This window comes from Sciurus carolinensis, chromosome 1 (assembly GCF_902686445.1).
Source record: "Sciurus carolinensis chromosome 1, mSciCar1.2, whole genome shotgun sequence".
Lineage (NCBI taxonomy): Eukaryota > Metazoa > Chordata > Mammalia > Rodentia > Sciuridae > Sciurus > Sciurus carolinensis.
The window spans coordinates 15,207,644-15,222,006 of NC_062213.1; the positions used below are offsets into that span (position 1 = coordinate 15,207,644).

Consider the following 14,363-nt stretch of genomic DNA (forward strand, 5'->3'; position numbering starts at 1 on the left):
GCAAGGGGTACCCAGTTCTGAACTCAATCCTGGCACCAGGAGTGAGAGCTAACTATTTTCTGACTTGGAACTGGTTGGAGTACAAACCAGACACTATGATTCAGCATCTCAGAGGCCACCAGCGCTCCAGGAGTTAACCCTTACATTGCTGAATGGTGGATCAATGATTCTGTCATTTGTCACCCAGTATGGAAATCGTTTAGTATCTATACCCACAGGTCAGGCTGAAAAGCATCCCTGCCCGGAAGTAGAAAAAAGCACTCTGCCATGCCAGGTGCGCTCAGGAGGCTGAGGCAGGAGGGTCACTTGTTCAAAGCCAGCCTCAGCAACTTGGCGAGGCCCTAAGCAACTCAGTGAGATCCTGTTTCTAAATAAAATGCAAACAAGGACTGGGGACATGGCTCAGTGGTTGAGTATCCCTGGCTTCAATTCCTGGTACCAAAAAAAAAAAAAAAATATATATATATATATATAAAAATAAAATAAAAATATATATATGCATGCTCAGTCCTCATATGATGAAAAAGGAGTGCTTTGTTTCCAATAGCACAGAAGAGGTAAAGCGAACATAGACGCCTTCCCCCTCCTATCTCCCATCCTTGATCCACAGAGGTAAAAATTAATAGCTGGAAATTAGCCATTCAGCTTCCTTTCTTTCATGTCAACAGAATTATAACAATGACTGTTTTAATGTTGCTGTAAGCCTGGGAATATTTTAGGTCTTCTATGTGGACTACATATTATCTAATCTTCATGACCGCACTGTGCAGAGGTCTTTGGGCCTCTTCCTGTCTCTCTCTTTGCTTCCTGGACACCCTAAGGTGGATGAACCTCACCCACCCTGTGCTCCCAACATCATGATGTGCCTTGGCTCAGGCACAGCAGTGACAGGGCCAACTGAACATGAACGGGAACCTCTGAAACCTCGAGCCAGAATTAACCTTTCCTCTCTAAATTGATTTAGCTCAGGCATTTGGTATGGTAATACGAAGTTGGCTAATATACTCTGTTTTATGCTTGCATAGCATTTCTTAAATGGACGTTTCATAGTTAATCCAACTTATTGTTGGATGTTGAAGTTGTTTAAATCTGTCCTGACAGTCATGGTTACACTGAATATCTTTGAAGTTCTAGCTTTTATTTGATGTCTCCTTTGTGCCCAACACTCTCAGTCCCTCTTACAAACCTTTTGTTATTTAATGTTCCATGAGATTAGGAATCATCCACTTTTCAGGTGAGGATATTGAGACTCCAAGCAGTGAAGTAAACTGCTCAAGATCCAAGGGATAGTGAATGGCAGAGTGTGGAATGAACTCGGTCTCCCTGACTCTAGAACCTCTCATATCACTATCACCATGGAGCATGCACGTGTCCATGGGAATCTTCTTCCAATACCATACTCCTGTATGCTTTTTCTTGTGTGTTAATCTTACAGAGACTCTGTAATTTTACTTACAAAATAGGAATAATGATACCAACTGTTATGGACTGAATTGCATCTCCACAAAATTCACATATTAAAGCCCTAATCCCCAAAGTGATAGTTTTTTGGAGGTGCGCCTTTGGAAGGTTATTAGTGTTAGGTTCGTTAAGAGGGAGCTCTGGTGATGAGGTCAGTCTCCTTGTAAGAAGAGAGTCCTTGTGGACTCTCCCCCAGCCTCTGCCTTCCTGCCAGGTGAGGACCTGGTCAGAGGCAGGCTTCTGCATTCCCGGAAGAGAGCCCTCCCTGGAACCTGACCAGGCCGGGCCCGTGATCTTGGACTTTCCAGTCTCCAGAACTGGGAGAAGCAATTTCTTCTCTTCATGCTGCCCAGTCTCTGATATTTTCTGATGGCAGCCAAGTAAGACTAGCATACTTACCTCATAAAATTATTCTAAAGATAAACAGAAATGACAGACTGTTTTTAACATTAATTACAGAGTTATGACATGCCAGCTCTGTTCTAAGAGGGGCACATGAACTTTAGTTTCCTAAGTCTGGGTGACTTAACAAAATGTATTCTCGCAGTGCTGGAGATTAGAAGTCCAAAATGAAGGTGCTGATAGGCCACACTTCCCTAGAAACCTGTGAGGGCATCCTGCTGCCTCTCTCTAACTCTTGGCTAGTGGTAGCATCACTCCGATCTCTGTTACCAGTGTCACATAGCACCGTCCTTGAGTGTCCTGAGTTTTCCCACCACTGTATTCGTTTGAGGACACCAGTAACATTGGAAGAAGGACTTATACGTTCTAGGATGGCCTCAGTGTAGCTAATGGCGTCTGCAATGATCCTGTTGCCAAATAAGGTCACATTCTGAGACAGTGGACATTGGAATCTCAACATCTAATAAAATGTCACCACAGACCAACACATGACTTTATTCAAGCTCCGTGGCAACAAAATGAAGTAGATGTTTTAATTTTTTTTTTTTTTACTACATTATGATTATTCTACTTTAAAGATGAAGACAGTAGGGTTTAAATAGTTCACATAACTTGTCTAAGAACACAGAATAGACTAAGAAAGTATATATTATCCTGCTTCTTGGCTAAAAATGTTTGGGATACGGGAAGCACTCAGAAAAAAATGTTCTCTTTGTTTGTTTATGCTATTTTGAAATTCCTCAGAAAGGACCATATATCCTTGAGTACAGGTAAATCTTTGCAGAAGATCATGCAGTCTCTGTTGCAACTTCTAAACTTTCCTATGATAGCATGAAATCAGTCAAAGATAATATGTTTAGTATGTTAGTCATACTTTCATCACTGTGACAAAATACCTGAGAAAAATAACTTGAAAGAGGAAAGGTTTATTCTGGCTCACGGTTTCAGAGATTTCAGTACATGGTTATATGACTCTGTTGCTTTAAGGACTGTAGTGAGGCAATAAACATCATGGTGGAAGGACATGGCAGATGAAAGCTGTCCACCTATGGCAACCACAAAGTCTAGAGAGAAGAAGGGACTAGGGCAAGATATAGTCCCCAAGAGCATGTCCTCAAGGACCTACTCTTTACGACTGGGTTCCTACAGTTTCTACACCTCCCATAGTCTTGGGCTCTGAATCCCTTGGTGGATTAATCCATTGATGAGATCAGAGTACCATGGTCCAATCCGTCACCTGTGATCATCACTGCACTGGGAAACATGCTTCCCATACATGAGCTTTAGGGGGATGTTCCAGGTCCAAGAGTTACTTGATGAGCATGACCTTCCAGTAAGCATTATATGCAAAAATAGATGGTGGCTGGACTTAATTTTCAAGCCCATAGTTGGCCAGTAGTCACCCATGAATCTTATAATACTAACAGAGCATAAGATTCATCTTTTCATGAGTGGCTGATGGATTTGATTATTTCCTATTCTTCACTCCTTCCCTCAGCCCTGTGGTCTTGCAGTGGACTGCAGTGGACTACAGTGGACTACAGTGAGCTAAGTACATTTCTCTAGCTTTCTTATTGTAACCAATAAAATGTTAGCAAAGGTGACAAGATGATTTTCTTCATTTTCTTTGGTAAGCATTTCTTTCCCATGATCCTTCATGAGAAGGGCACACCCTGGGAAGCTGCTGGCCTCAGAAGATGTGGACATGTAGCAGAGACCTGCACCCAAATGGCAGTTGGAATCCTGCTTTACCCAAGCCCAGATAATGCAGCTGACTCACGAGTGGGAAATAGATATCTGTTTATTTTATTTATTTTTTAAATTTTTAAATTTTTTTACATACTGCATTTTGATTCATTGTACACAAATATGGTAGATCATTTTGTTTCTATGGTTGTGCATGATGAAGATTCATACCATTCAAGTAATCATACATGTACATAGGGTAATGATGTCTCATTCCACCATTTTCATACCCCACCTCCCTCTCATTTTCCCTCTACATGATCTAAGTTCCTCCATTCTTCTCTCACCTCCCCTCCCTATTATATATCATCATCCACTTATCAGAGAAAACATTCGGCCTTTGTGTTTTTGGGATTGGCTTATTTCACTTAGCATGATATTCTCCAATGTCATCCATTTTTCTGAAAATGCCATAATATTATTATTCTTTATGACTGAATAATATTCCATTATGTATATATACCACAGTTTCTTTATCCATTCATCTGTTGAAGGGCATCTAGGTTGGTTCCACATCTAGCTATTGTGAATTGAGCTGTGGGATGGTTTGTTGCCCAGCAATAACCAACTAATATCAAAGGAAACAGACCCATCCTCAGAGCTGGCCTTTCTAAGGAAGATACTCATGATTTGCCTGTGGCCACTTACTTTCATTTCAGGACTTGAACCAATTATAAGGAAGCATCACTCCAGTGGGTCATGCTTATAATCCTGCATCCCTCTTCAGTACAACAGAAACCCTAAAATAATGACAAGAATCAGAGACAGCAAGGGAGAAAGCAGGGGTCTTAGATTTAGTTACTTCCTTGCTTCCCTTCTTTCTCCAATCCCTCCCCTTTTGTTTTTTCCTTCCAAGTTTTTTGTAATGTTAGGGATTGAACCCAGGGTACTCTAGCACTTAGCTACATCCAAGTCCTCATTATTTTTTTAAATGTTGAAACAGTGTCTCACTAAATTGCTAGAGCTGGACTTGAATTTGCAATCCTTCTGCTTCAAACTTCTGAGTAGCTGGGATTATAGGCATGTGCCATGGCACTCAGCATGTCTTAGGGCTCTAAGATTCAAACTCAAGAGTAGACATTCCTCTGTGACCTAGGGAGAGACTGATCTGTGTCCACATCTTTAATATGGGCCAGGGATTCAACTCTCTCTAGATCATGAAGGACACTAAGTGGCGTCTGGTATGAAGGAGATGCCTTGCCAACCAGGTGGAGTGCAGGGAAAGCCAGAAGGGACGCCTACATCTTCAGTAAGCTGTCTGCATAGATCTTAGAACTTTTAGGAACTTTCCTAAGGTCAGGTGATCGACCTAATATGATCTTTACATAGTAAGTTTCAATAAATATTTGATCAGTTCTATTCAGGTGTCTTAGGATGGATAGTTCTGTCTTTCTTGTCTGCTTAGTTTTCTAGTAGCTGGTTTTAGCTTCCTAAGTAAATAGGAAAGTTGGCAATTGAACGTTGTTCTTCAGGACACTCACGTTTCCCTCTCACCTGTGCTCAACTGCTTCCTTTTCCAAATTCTCATAAAGTGCAAGTGCTGACGATGATGGAAGTGAAATTTGTTAGGAAAAGATATAAACTTCTGTAAAATAGGATTCATATTAGTTTTCTTTTTTCTTTTTAATGACAGCTTTATTGAGATATAATTGATACACCATAAGATCATCTTCTTAAAGTGTAAAATTCATGGTTGAATATAAATATCATTATATGGATATACTACATTTTCTTTATCTGTTCATCAGTTGATGGACATTTGTTTTTACCTTTTTCTATTGTGAATAATGCTGCCTTTCAATAGTGTCCTTCAAAGTACTAAATATTAAATTTTGTTTGAACAATTTGTTTTTCATCTCATATTTGTGTTGTCATACTTAAGAATCCATTGCCTAATCCAAGACCATGAATACTTGCTCCTATGTTTCCTTCTAAGTATTTTATAGTTGTAGCTCTTACATTTAGACTTATAGCTCATTTTGAGTTAACTTTTGTATATGGTGTTAAGTAGGAATATTATTTCATTCTTTTGCATGTGCGTATTCAGTTGTCATGGGACCATTTGTCGAAAACAAACACTATTATTTCCCTGTCAATAGTCTTAGCACTCTTATCAACATCATAGGTCATTAACTTAAGGATTTGTTTCTGGATTCTCAGTTCTAATACACAGATCTATATGTCTACTTCTATGCCAGTTACTCCTTGTCTTGCTTAGGAAACTTTGTTACTTGTTTTGCAATCAGAAGTTTAAGTCCTCTCCTCTATTCTTCCTTTTCAAGGACTGTTTTGGCTATTCTGGGTTCTTGCATTTCCATATACATTTTAGGACATGCTGCCAATTTCTTATAAAAGCCAGTTGGGTTTTGATAAAGATTACATTGACTCTGCAGATCAGATTGGGGAACATTGCCATCTTAAACAATTATTTTACAATCCATGAACATGGATGTCTTTCCATCTACTTATGTCTTCTCTCATTTATTTCATTGGTGTTTTTAATATTTCAATGTACAAACTTGTACTTTTTTGACAATTTTATTGTTAAATATTTTGGGGGTTTTGATGCTATTGTAAATGGAATTATTTCTTAATATTTGATTTTCAGATAGTCTATGGTAAATGTATATAAATGTATTTGATATTTATTTTATAGCTTATGATCTTGCTAAACTCATTTATTAATATGAACACATATATAGTCAATGTCTTAGGATTTCTAGAAATAAGATCATATTTTATGCAAATAGAAATTGTCTATTTTTCTTTTTTAATCTAGATATCTTTTAATTATTTTTCATGTTTAATGCTCTAGTGAGAATTTCAACACGATACTGAGAAGTGACAAAATGGTCTTATTCCTGATCATGTGGAAAAATAATTCAACCTTTTAGCACTAAAATGTTAATTGTGGGTTTTTCATAGATTCTTTGTATCAGCTGAGGAAATTTCTATTCTTAGGGGTTTTTTAATTGGTGTTTTTATTATGAAGGGTGTTTGATTTGTTCATTCCTTTTGTTATTGAGATGATCATGTCATTTTAAAACTTTGTTCTAGTAATATAATGCATTACATTCATTGATTTATTTTTCACTGGTGATTGAACCCAGGGGTGCTTTACTACTAAGCCACATTCCTAGGCCTAACTGATATTTTAAAAGTATTGAACCAAACTTGTATGAGATAAATATCATTTGCTATGGGTGTATATGTTTGTAGATTCAGTTTCTCTGATGCTTTCTCAAGGATATTTTCATCTACGTTCATATAAGATATTGATTTGGTTTTTCTCTTGTTATGCCTTTGCCTAATTTTTTATCAGGATAATGTTGACCTAATAGTATTGTGTCCCACAGGTCTCTGAGACTGTTTATTTTATTCTTTTTCTTTTTGTTTTAATATTCAATAATCTGAGTTTTATGTGCCATCAAGCTCACTGACTTTTTTCTTCTGCTTGCACAAATCTGCTATTGAACTCCTCTAGTGAATTTCTTATTTCAGTTACAGTAATTCTCTAGAATATTTTTGGTTCTTTTTTCAAATAATTCATATCTTTCAATTGATAGCCTATTTGATGATACATTGTTCTCATATTTTCCTTTAATTTTTTTGAATGTAATTTCTTTTAGTTCTTTGACTGAATTTATTGCAACTGATTTAATGTCTTTGTCTAGTAAGGCTAATGCATGGGCTTGGCCGGAATCACTTTCTATTGACCATTTTTCTCCTTGTATATGGGTCATACTTTCCCACTTTCCTGTTTCTTGTATATATTGCATTTTGTTGTTGCTGTTGGAAACTTTGGAAATCAGGGCTTTCACCCTTCCCCAGCTGACTTGTGTTGTTGTTGACTGTGCTGCTGCTATCATTTGCTTGTTTAATGACTTTCTGGATTAATTCTACAGTCTTTGGCTGTCATGTGTGGTCACTAAATCCTATATAATTAGTTTAGTTATTAGCTACTGATTGGACAGAGATTTTCTTACAATATCTTGAGTTTTGTATGCATGTGTGTGTGTGTGTGTATATTTTCAGTGTTTTGGTAAGTTCTTCATAACTTCTACCTTTGCTTTAACTTCCATCTTATACTGATAACCAGAGGTGAGAGACTAGGATTTTCTCAGGTTCTTCCTGGGCATATATAAAGTTCTGAAAATGTACATGGATTGCAGTTTTTCAAAGGCCTTATGGATAGTTCATTCCCCGGTTTTTCTTGATAAGATTTTTGGTTAGCCTCTGGTAGCCCCAACTGGTATCGCCTCTCTCAGCAGTTGTTAAAGGATTGTCACTGATCACATTAGACAATATCTTGTGAATAGACTTCTTCTCCAAGAGTGAATTCTGATTAGGTCACATGAAGGACATTCCTGGAAAGTGGAGATTTTTAATGAGCTGCCAGACTCGGGTCAAATAGTGAGGAATTCTCTGGGGATGAGGCTTCTGGGAAGCTCTAATATGTTTTCTCTTTCCAGTGCCTACTAAGCTACTAGTTTTATAGCTACTGTCATTGTGAGGCTCTTAAATTTCAATACTAGTGAAGAGCTGGAGAGACGAGGCTGGACATAGGTCAAGTTAAAATGCCATGAGACGGCTTTACTGAAATGCAATCATTTCTCTGAATAAATTTTCCTTGGTTGCAAGCCTTTTGCAAATTTCCAGTGCTTTGAAAAGTTGATTATGACACTTGTCACTACTTTTCTCATTGCTTTTATGGACAAGTGAATTTCAAAAGTTCTTAATTATTACTTCAGAACAGTCAATTATATTATAGTACATAATATAGCTATGCAACAAATTGAACAAATAGTATCTAGAAATACATCCTATTGATTGTCTCAGTTTTTTGTAGGGTCAAAAGACCTGGCAGAGAGTAGTGGAGGTTTTTGCTCAAAGACTTACAAGGCTGAATCTACAAGTGGTTGGAATGTGTTTTCTGAGAGTCCAGGGTCATTTTTTTACACTGATTTAGGTAATTTCCAGATTCAGTTTCTTGTCATTGCAGGACAATAGCCAATGGTCAAGTCTCAGCTCCTAGAGGCTACCCTTAGATCCTTACCATTCCCTACCAGCTTCCTTTAGCAAAGCCACAGGGAAAAAATCTCTTATCTGTTAAGATGGAGTCAACTATGATGTAACCTAATCAAGAGGGTGACTATCACATTCACAGGACATCCAAGAGCAGCAAGTCAGGGTTGTGGTGGGTTTTCACACATCCATCTACAATGAACACCATTTCCAGATATATTTTGGTTTGTACAGCACTTTTTATATAGCACTTTCCCATAATTGATTCAACTTACTCCTTACAACAGCTCTCTGAGATAGCCAGGGATGGTGTTTCTAAACCCATTTCGAGATTTGAATCGAAGGCTCAAAGAGATCCTATGACAAGCTTATAAGCACTCAGCTTGTAAAGGCAGATGCCCTCCTGACTGTAAGTCCCATTGCCTCTGTCCGTCCCGCACTTGCATGCCCTGTCAGCCCAATTTTTGTTTTGTTTTCCCACAGCAGGTGTTGAGGATGGATAGTCCTGAGTCCCCTCTAAGAGACTGTCCCTGCCACAGTCTCCCTTCCTTGGGCTTCTGCCTGTCCTGCCTGGGTGCTTGGGGAGAATGTCTGGGCATGGAAATTACTATTAACCAGAAGTTTTGATAAAATGGAGTTTTCAGGGATGAATTGCCATTTAAATAGCTGAAAAATTCCATTTACTTCCAGCAATGTATTCTGAATGCTCCCTCTGGCCCAGCTCAAAGGGGTAGACAGTCATCTCCTGCAGAAAGTAAATGGAATTTTTATTTTCGTCTTCGAAGTGCTTTGAAATCAGCAGTCTTGTGACAGGCAGTGGAACCTCAGTGAAGACAACATCAGAAAGAATAGCAGAAGGTTGTGAAGGTAGTTGGCCACCAACCAAATTCACTTTCACTTTAATTGAATGACTTTGCAAAAAATAGAAGAAATTCACCATTTAAGATCAGCCTTCCTAGCACTGTGTTTTATTGCCTGCTTCAGTGTGTCTGAGCATCTAAAACATTGTCAGTTTTTTTAAGTTGCAATTCAGACCTTTCATTTATTCTGCTGTGTCTTTCTAGGATTGCATATGGATGCTTGTGTCCACATCATTCAATTCTTCAAATGTTTGAGGAGAATGAAGCTAGGATGTAGTTTCTTCTCCAGATTCTACTTTTCTGGCTCTTGCATAAATCCCACAGCTGCAGTGAATAGGTGCTCTTACCCTCTACCCAGGCCAGACCCCTGTCTCAGAGGAGGTGTATTTCATGTTCCAGAGTTCCCTGTGCAATCAGGCTGCAGCCAGACTCCAGCTGAGACCTCGTCCCCTTTAGCTCCCTCTCCTGCCCATCTCCACCCTGTCACTTCTCTCTCCTGAGAGCCCTCTGCAGTGAGTCTCAACCACTCAAAACCACTGACTCAGGTGCTGCTTTGAATGCAATGATCTAAGACACAAGGTAAGAAATTTCTGCTCCACCCTTCTGCTCTTTTAATTAAAAAAAAAATCACACCTAGGAATTAAAACCTTTGCTGCAGAGAAACTTGCAGTTAAGTAAGGCTTTGCCAAGGTTTCTATCTGGGAGTCATTTACCCCTCATCCTATTATCTGGACTATGACCATGATACATGGAAAGGTCTTTGGGCAACTGAATAAGATGTTGAAAATAGAAGCAATCTGTACTTTCATTGCTTCAAAAGGGCAGGTTTTAGAACTTGATAGATAACACACATGAATGGTCCTCTCCCAGGTGCAAGACAAGCTGTAAGTTCTGCAGCTCCCTGTGACATAGGACTCAACCCCCACCTCAACACACAGACACGCACACACACACCTCACAGTGTTGCTAGGGAGCAACCATGTCATAATACATTAACTGTTAGTGCATATCAGGACTTTAAAAACAGCACTCATCATTCGGGCCTTGTATGAGAGGGAAAAAACAAACACAACGACAATAATGCTTTTTAAACAAGGAGGGACTGTCTTCTAAACCAGAGCACATGATTCAAATTCAAACTTTAGAGACTTTTAGTTTCAGTTCAGTTTCACTGAACTATTTTAGTCCTATTAAGGCCAATTTCTATTTCAAATCCAAGGCTGATACTTGTGCTTATGCACATAAAAATGGAAAACCTCTCCAGTTCTCAGGGAAGCAGAAATGAACGTTAATATTGTCTCACAGCACCCTGCGGCATTGGATAGGAAGGGCACGGGCAGCTATGCCAGAGGACTTGGCAGATTACCCCTCCGGGTGTGGAGAAGTGGGCACTAACTGGGGAGCTGGGGTGGGCCTTGCTCAGCATCCCCGCAAGTCTGCTGGGTGATGAGTGCAGAGTGCTGGGTCTGCCTCATCCAAACAGGGAAGGGCAGCCAATGTGGGAGGTGCACATGCAGCATGTAAGTCTGGGCAGTGACTGCACCATGGGTGTCTTCCTTACTCTCTGTAATTTTTTTTTTTTTTTTTTTTGTACTGGGAATTGAACCTAGGGGTGCTTCACTGCTAAGCTACATCTCTAGGCTGTTTTATTGTTTTAACTTTGAGACTTACTAAATTGCTGAGGCTGGCCTTGAACGTATGATCCTCCTGCCTCAGCCTGCTAAGTCGCTAGGATTACAGGCATGTGCTTCTACACCTGGCTACTCTCTGTAACTTTATGTAAGTTTCAAATATTTGAAAATAAAAAGTTAATAAATGACAAAACTAAAAAAGAAATAACTGAATGAGAATAACTCATGCGTAGTTTCACTTTGAAATGAAGTTCAGCTTCCCGTGGCCCCTTCCTGTGGCTCTCTCTACTTCCTGGCCCCGAAGTGAGGCAGCTCTCCTGGGCCATCACGCTCCGCCTCACTCAGACCCAAAGCCACGAAGTCAGCCCACCATGGACTGATCCTCTGAAACCAGGAGCCCAAAGTAAGCACTTCCTCCTCTAAGTTGGTTTTGTCAGGTATTTTGGTCACAGTGATGAAAAGCTATCACACATCTATCAACATTCATGTATTTCACATGCACATGATCTTAACAGAACTTCTTAGCAAATAAGCAAAGCTTGGGTATTATTTTACCCTGTAAATGTCTGTTTCTCCTCAGACCTCAGGTTAGACTTGTGGCCTCAGTTCTTCGATGGGTTCAAAATAGCTGTAATTTGTAGTATGTACAGCTTTTTTTCTTATTGTGAGAGTGAGAGCAATATTCTTAAACTATTCTTTCTAACTCTCTGTATTTCTGAACTGAAACTAAAAGTCTCTACACTAAAGTTTTGGAATTTGACCATGCGCTCTGGTTTAGAAGACAGTCCTCCTTTGTTTAAAAGCATTATTGTTGTTGTGCTTGTTTTTTCCAGGTAACTAGTAAAATTTCACTTCTGTTTTCCATCAGTTATCTGCAGTCCTCCACACCTACTGAGGTCTTGGATCTACCCTCTGGGTGGGGCAGCCTATGGGTATTTGACCTGGAAGAAGCTGTGTAAGGGTGATTTGAGGAGCTGAGAGGACGGCTGGAGGTGGTTCCTGGTTTCCATCCCTCTGCTTTTTCCTCAGGGTTTGTTTGTTTCTGAGACTAATACCACTAGTAATGCCCCCTTTAGTCCTTTGGGGGCTGGCCTCTCCCCCCCAGCAAAATTTATTGTAACTAAAATTTTAATTATTCTACCAATGAAGAACTTCAGTCACAAGACAAGAAACTTCAAACTGAGCTCTGGCTCTCTTGGGGCATGGAAGCCTCAGCATCCAGGGCAAAGTAGGGAGGTGGTGTCCTTTTAGTCCTTGGAGGGAGATGTCACCTTCACATCTGGACCACTCAAGCAGGATCTGGACTATGTGATGAATAGGGCATAAGAAACCCACAAGCAGAAGCAACATCTGGGCTCTTGAGAAGTTCCCTTTACCAGTCAGTCCTAGTGTGTGGAAAAGAGTGGGGGAGAGAGAGTGCAAAGGCATAGCCCAGTTCCTGAAGAAATGGGTGAAGGTGACAACACCTTAGGTCCACAAAGAGCAGCTAATTCTTTACATAGTGCTTTGTGTTTCAGGCAAATGCCTAGATATTTTTCCACTGACTTTTCATAAAATCACACACAAACATTCTCCTTATCAGTTGCTCTTCACCATGAGGGTGAGACAATGATAGCCAAAATAGTGCTTCCTGTTGTCCCGGGAAGGTTTATCACATAAATATCTTCCTGGCAGTGGTGTCTTTTCATTTTTGGTACCCCTAGTACCTCTGTCATGTTCAGCACTGGGTAGCCAATACAGCAAATATGTTAAATGAGCACATTGGAAATGACATGAACATGGGACCACAAGGGACTTGAGACCCACTAAGGTCAGGGCCATCATTCTCCTTCTGTTGTGTAGTGATGAGATTCTGGGGGAAGTTTCCTAGGCTTCTGAGCCTCAGACTTCACACATATGAAATTGGGGTAAAGATCACAGTTGCCACAGTTGTGGGTTGTTGAAAGTCTCCCACACGGCAGGCTTTAGCACCCCGCAAGACAACACGGTGCACATGATGGCGCGACCATGACGGTGTAAGGTAACACTCACTGAGGGATCCTATGCTGCTTGTCTGCCGCCATTATTAGAACCAGTTCCTTTCCACATAGCTCATTCAAAGCAGCTCACTGTTCCTAGCTCGCATTTGAGGAAGCGGAGCGTGTGAAAGCGCTGTCCGCGAGTCAAGGTGACTCTATTACTAAACCAACACAACAGCAGGCTGGCTCACTCTCCCTCACCGTCCATAAAGGAAGGTTTAAAAGCCACCCCACTACGTTCCCTTGGAGGAAAAGCTCTTGCTGCAGGGGTTTGCTGAGCTTCCCTGAGCCGGGGCCTGACACAGGGTCACAAGCTGGGTGATGGAACACCTCATCCCTAGTTGAGCTGAGTTTTTTTCTTCTTTCATCCCTCCACTCTTTTGCTAATCAACTTTTCTAGGTTTGTAAAAGGATCAGTTTTACTTTCATTCTTCTCATCCTTCCATTCCACCCCTAATAGCTCTAAAATCTATATGTTTAGTGGTAAAACCAATATGAGGGCATTAAGTAGAAAGAATGGTGACTTTCAGTCCTGACTCTCTTCCTGCTTCCTGACTCTTCCTGGCTTGCAAGGAGACCAGGCAGGGGCTCTCCTTAGTTAGCCTGTGTCCACTGTGGTTCCGTGTTGTGGTCCTCCCCCTTCTACATAACCTGGGATGGTGGAGGGAGGAAGGACTCGGCAATGAGGCACGCAGAGCCACTTACCTTCAGTCAGTTAGATAGAAAGAAAAGTGTAAAGTACTTTAAGTGAAAGCTATTTAGTCCATGTGCATTATGATGATCCTATTAATGTGAATCACAATCATGAATCTTAGATGAGATTAAGCAAACTTACCTGTAAAGCTTCATCTTAGTAAACACTGCCTGATGATGCAGGAAGATGCACAGGGATACCCCGTGGAGAACTTTGCTACAGCACATTTCAATAACATGTGCACCCGAGTGGTGGTCTTCTCCCCCACCCCTGGACTCCTTAGGAAGAACAACTTCGGATTCACTGATCCTCTGGGTTCCCCCCACCTTGTATCTTGGGGATCAAACCAACTAAGCTACATACATCCAGTCCTTTTATTTTTATTTTTATTTTGAGATAGGCTCTCGCTAAATTACTCAGGCTTGTCTCAAATTTGCAATCTTCCTGCCTCAGTGGTGAATTTCTGTCGTCCTTCACTGTGTCCTTCTGCCTTGATGTTCTGCCTCACCTTGTTCCAGAGCAAGAG

The 14,363-nt window shown here is 40.4% G+C and overlaps 1 protein-coding gene across 6 annotated transcripts in view; it reads left to right on the top strand.

The window, feature by feature from the left end:
- Lratd2 (LRAT domain containing 2) overlaps nt 1-14,363 on the top strand; it is a 79,069-nt gene that overhangs the window by 24,317 nt on the left and 40,389 nt on the right. For 2 of the 6 annotated variants that reach the window (XR_007103970.1, XR_007103973.1), the window contains exons 3-4: nt 9,894-10,073; nt 11,994-12,155. The exons of 2 other annotated variants lie outside the window; for them this stretch is intronic. The gene's annotated coding sequence lies outside the window, so the exon portion shown is untranslated. The remainder of the gene's footprint in view (nt 1-9,893; nt 10,074-11,993; nt 12,156-14,363) is intronic. 2 more of the 6 variants (XR_007103971.1, XR_007103974.1) reach the window with 1 other exon arrangement.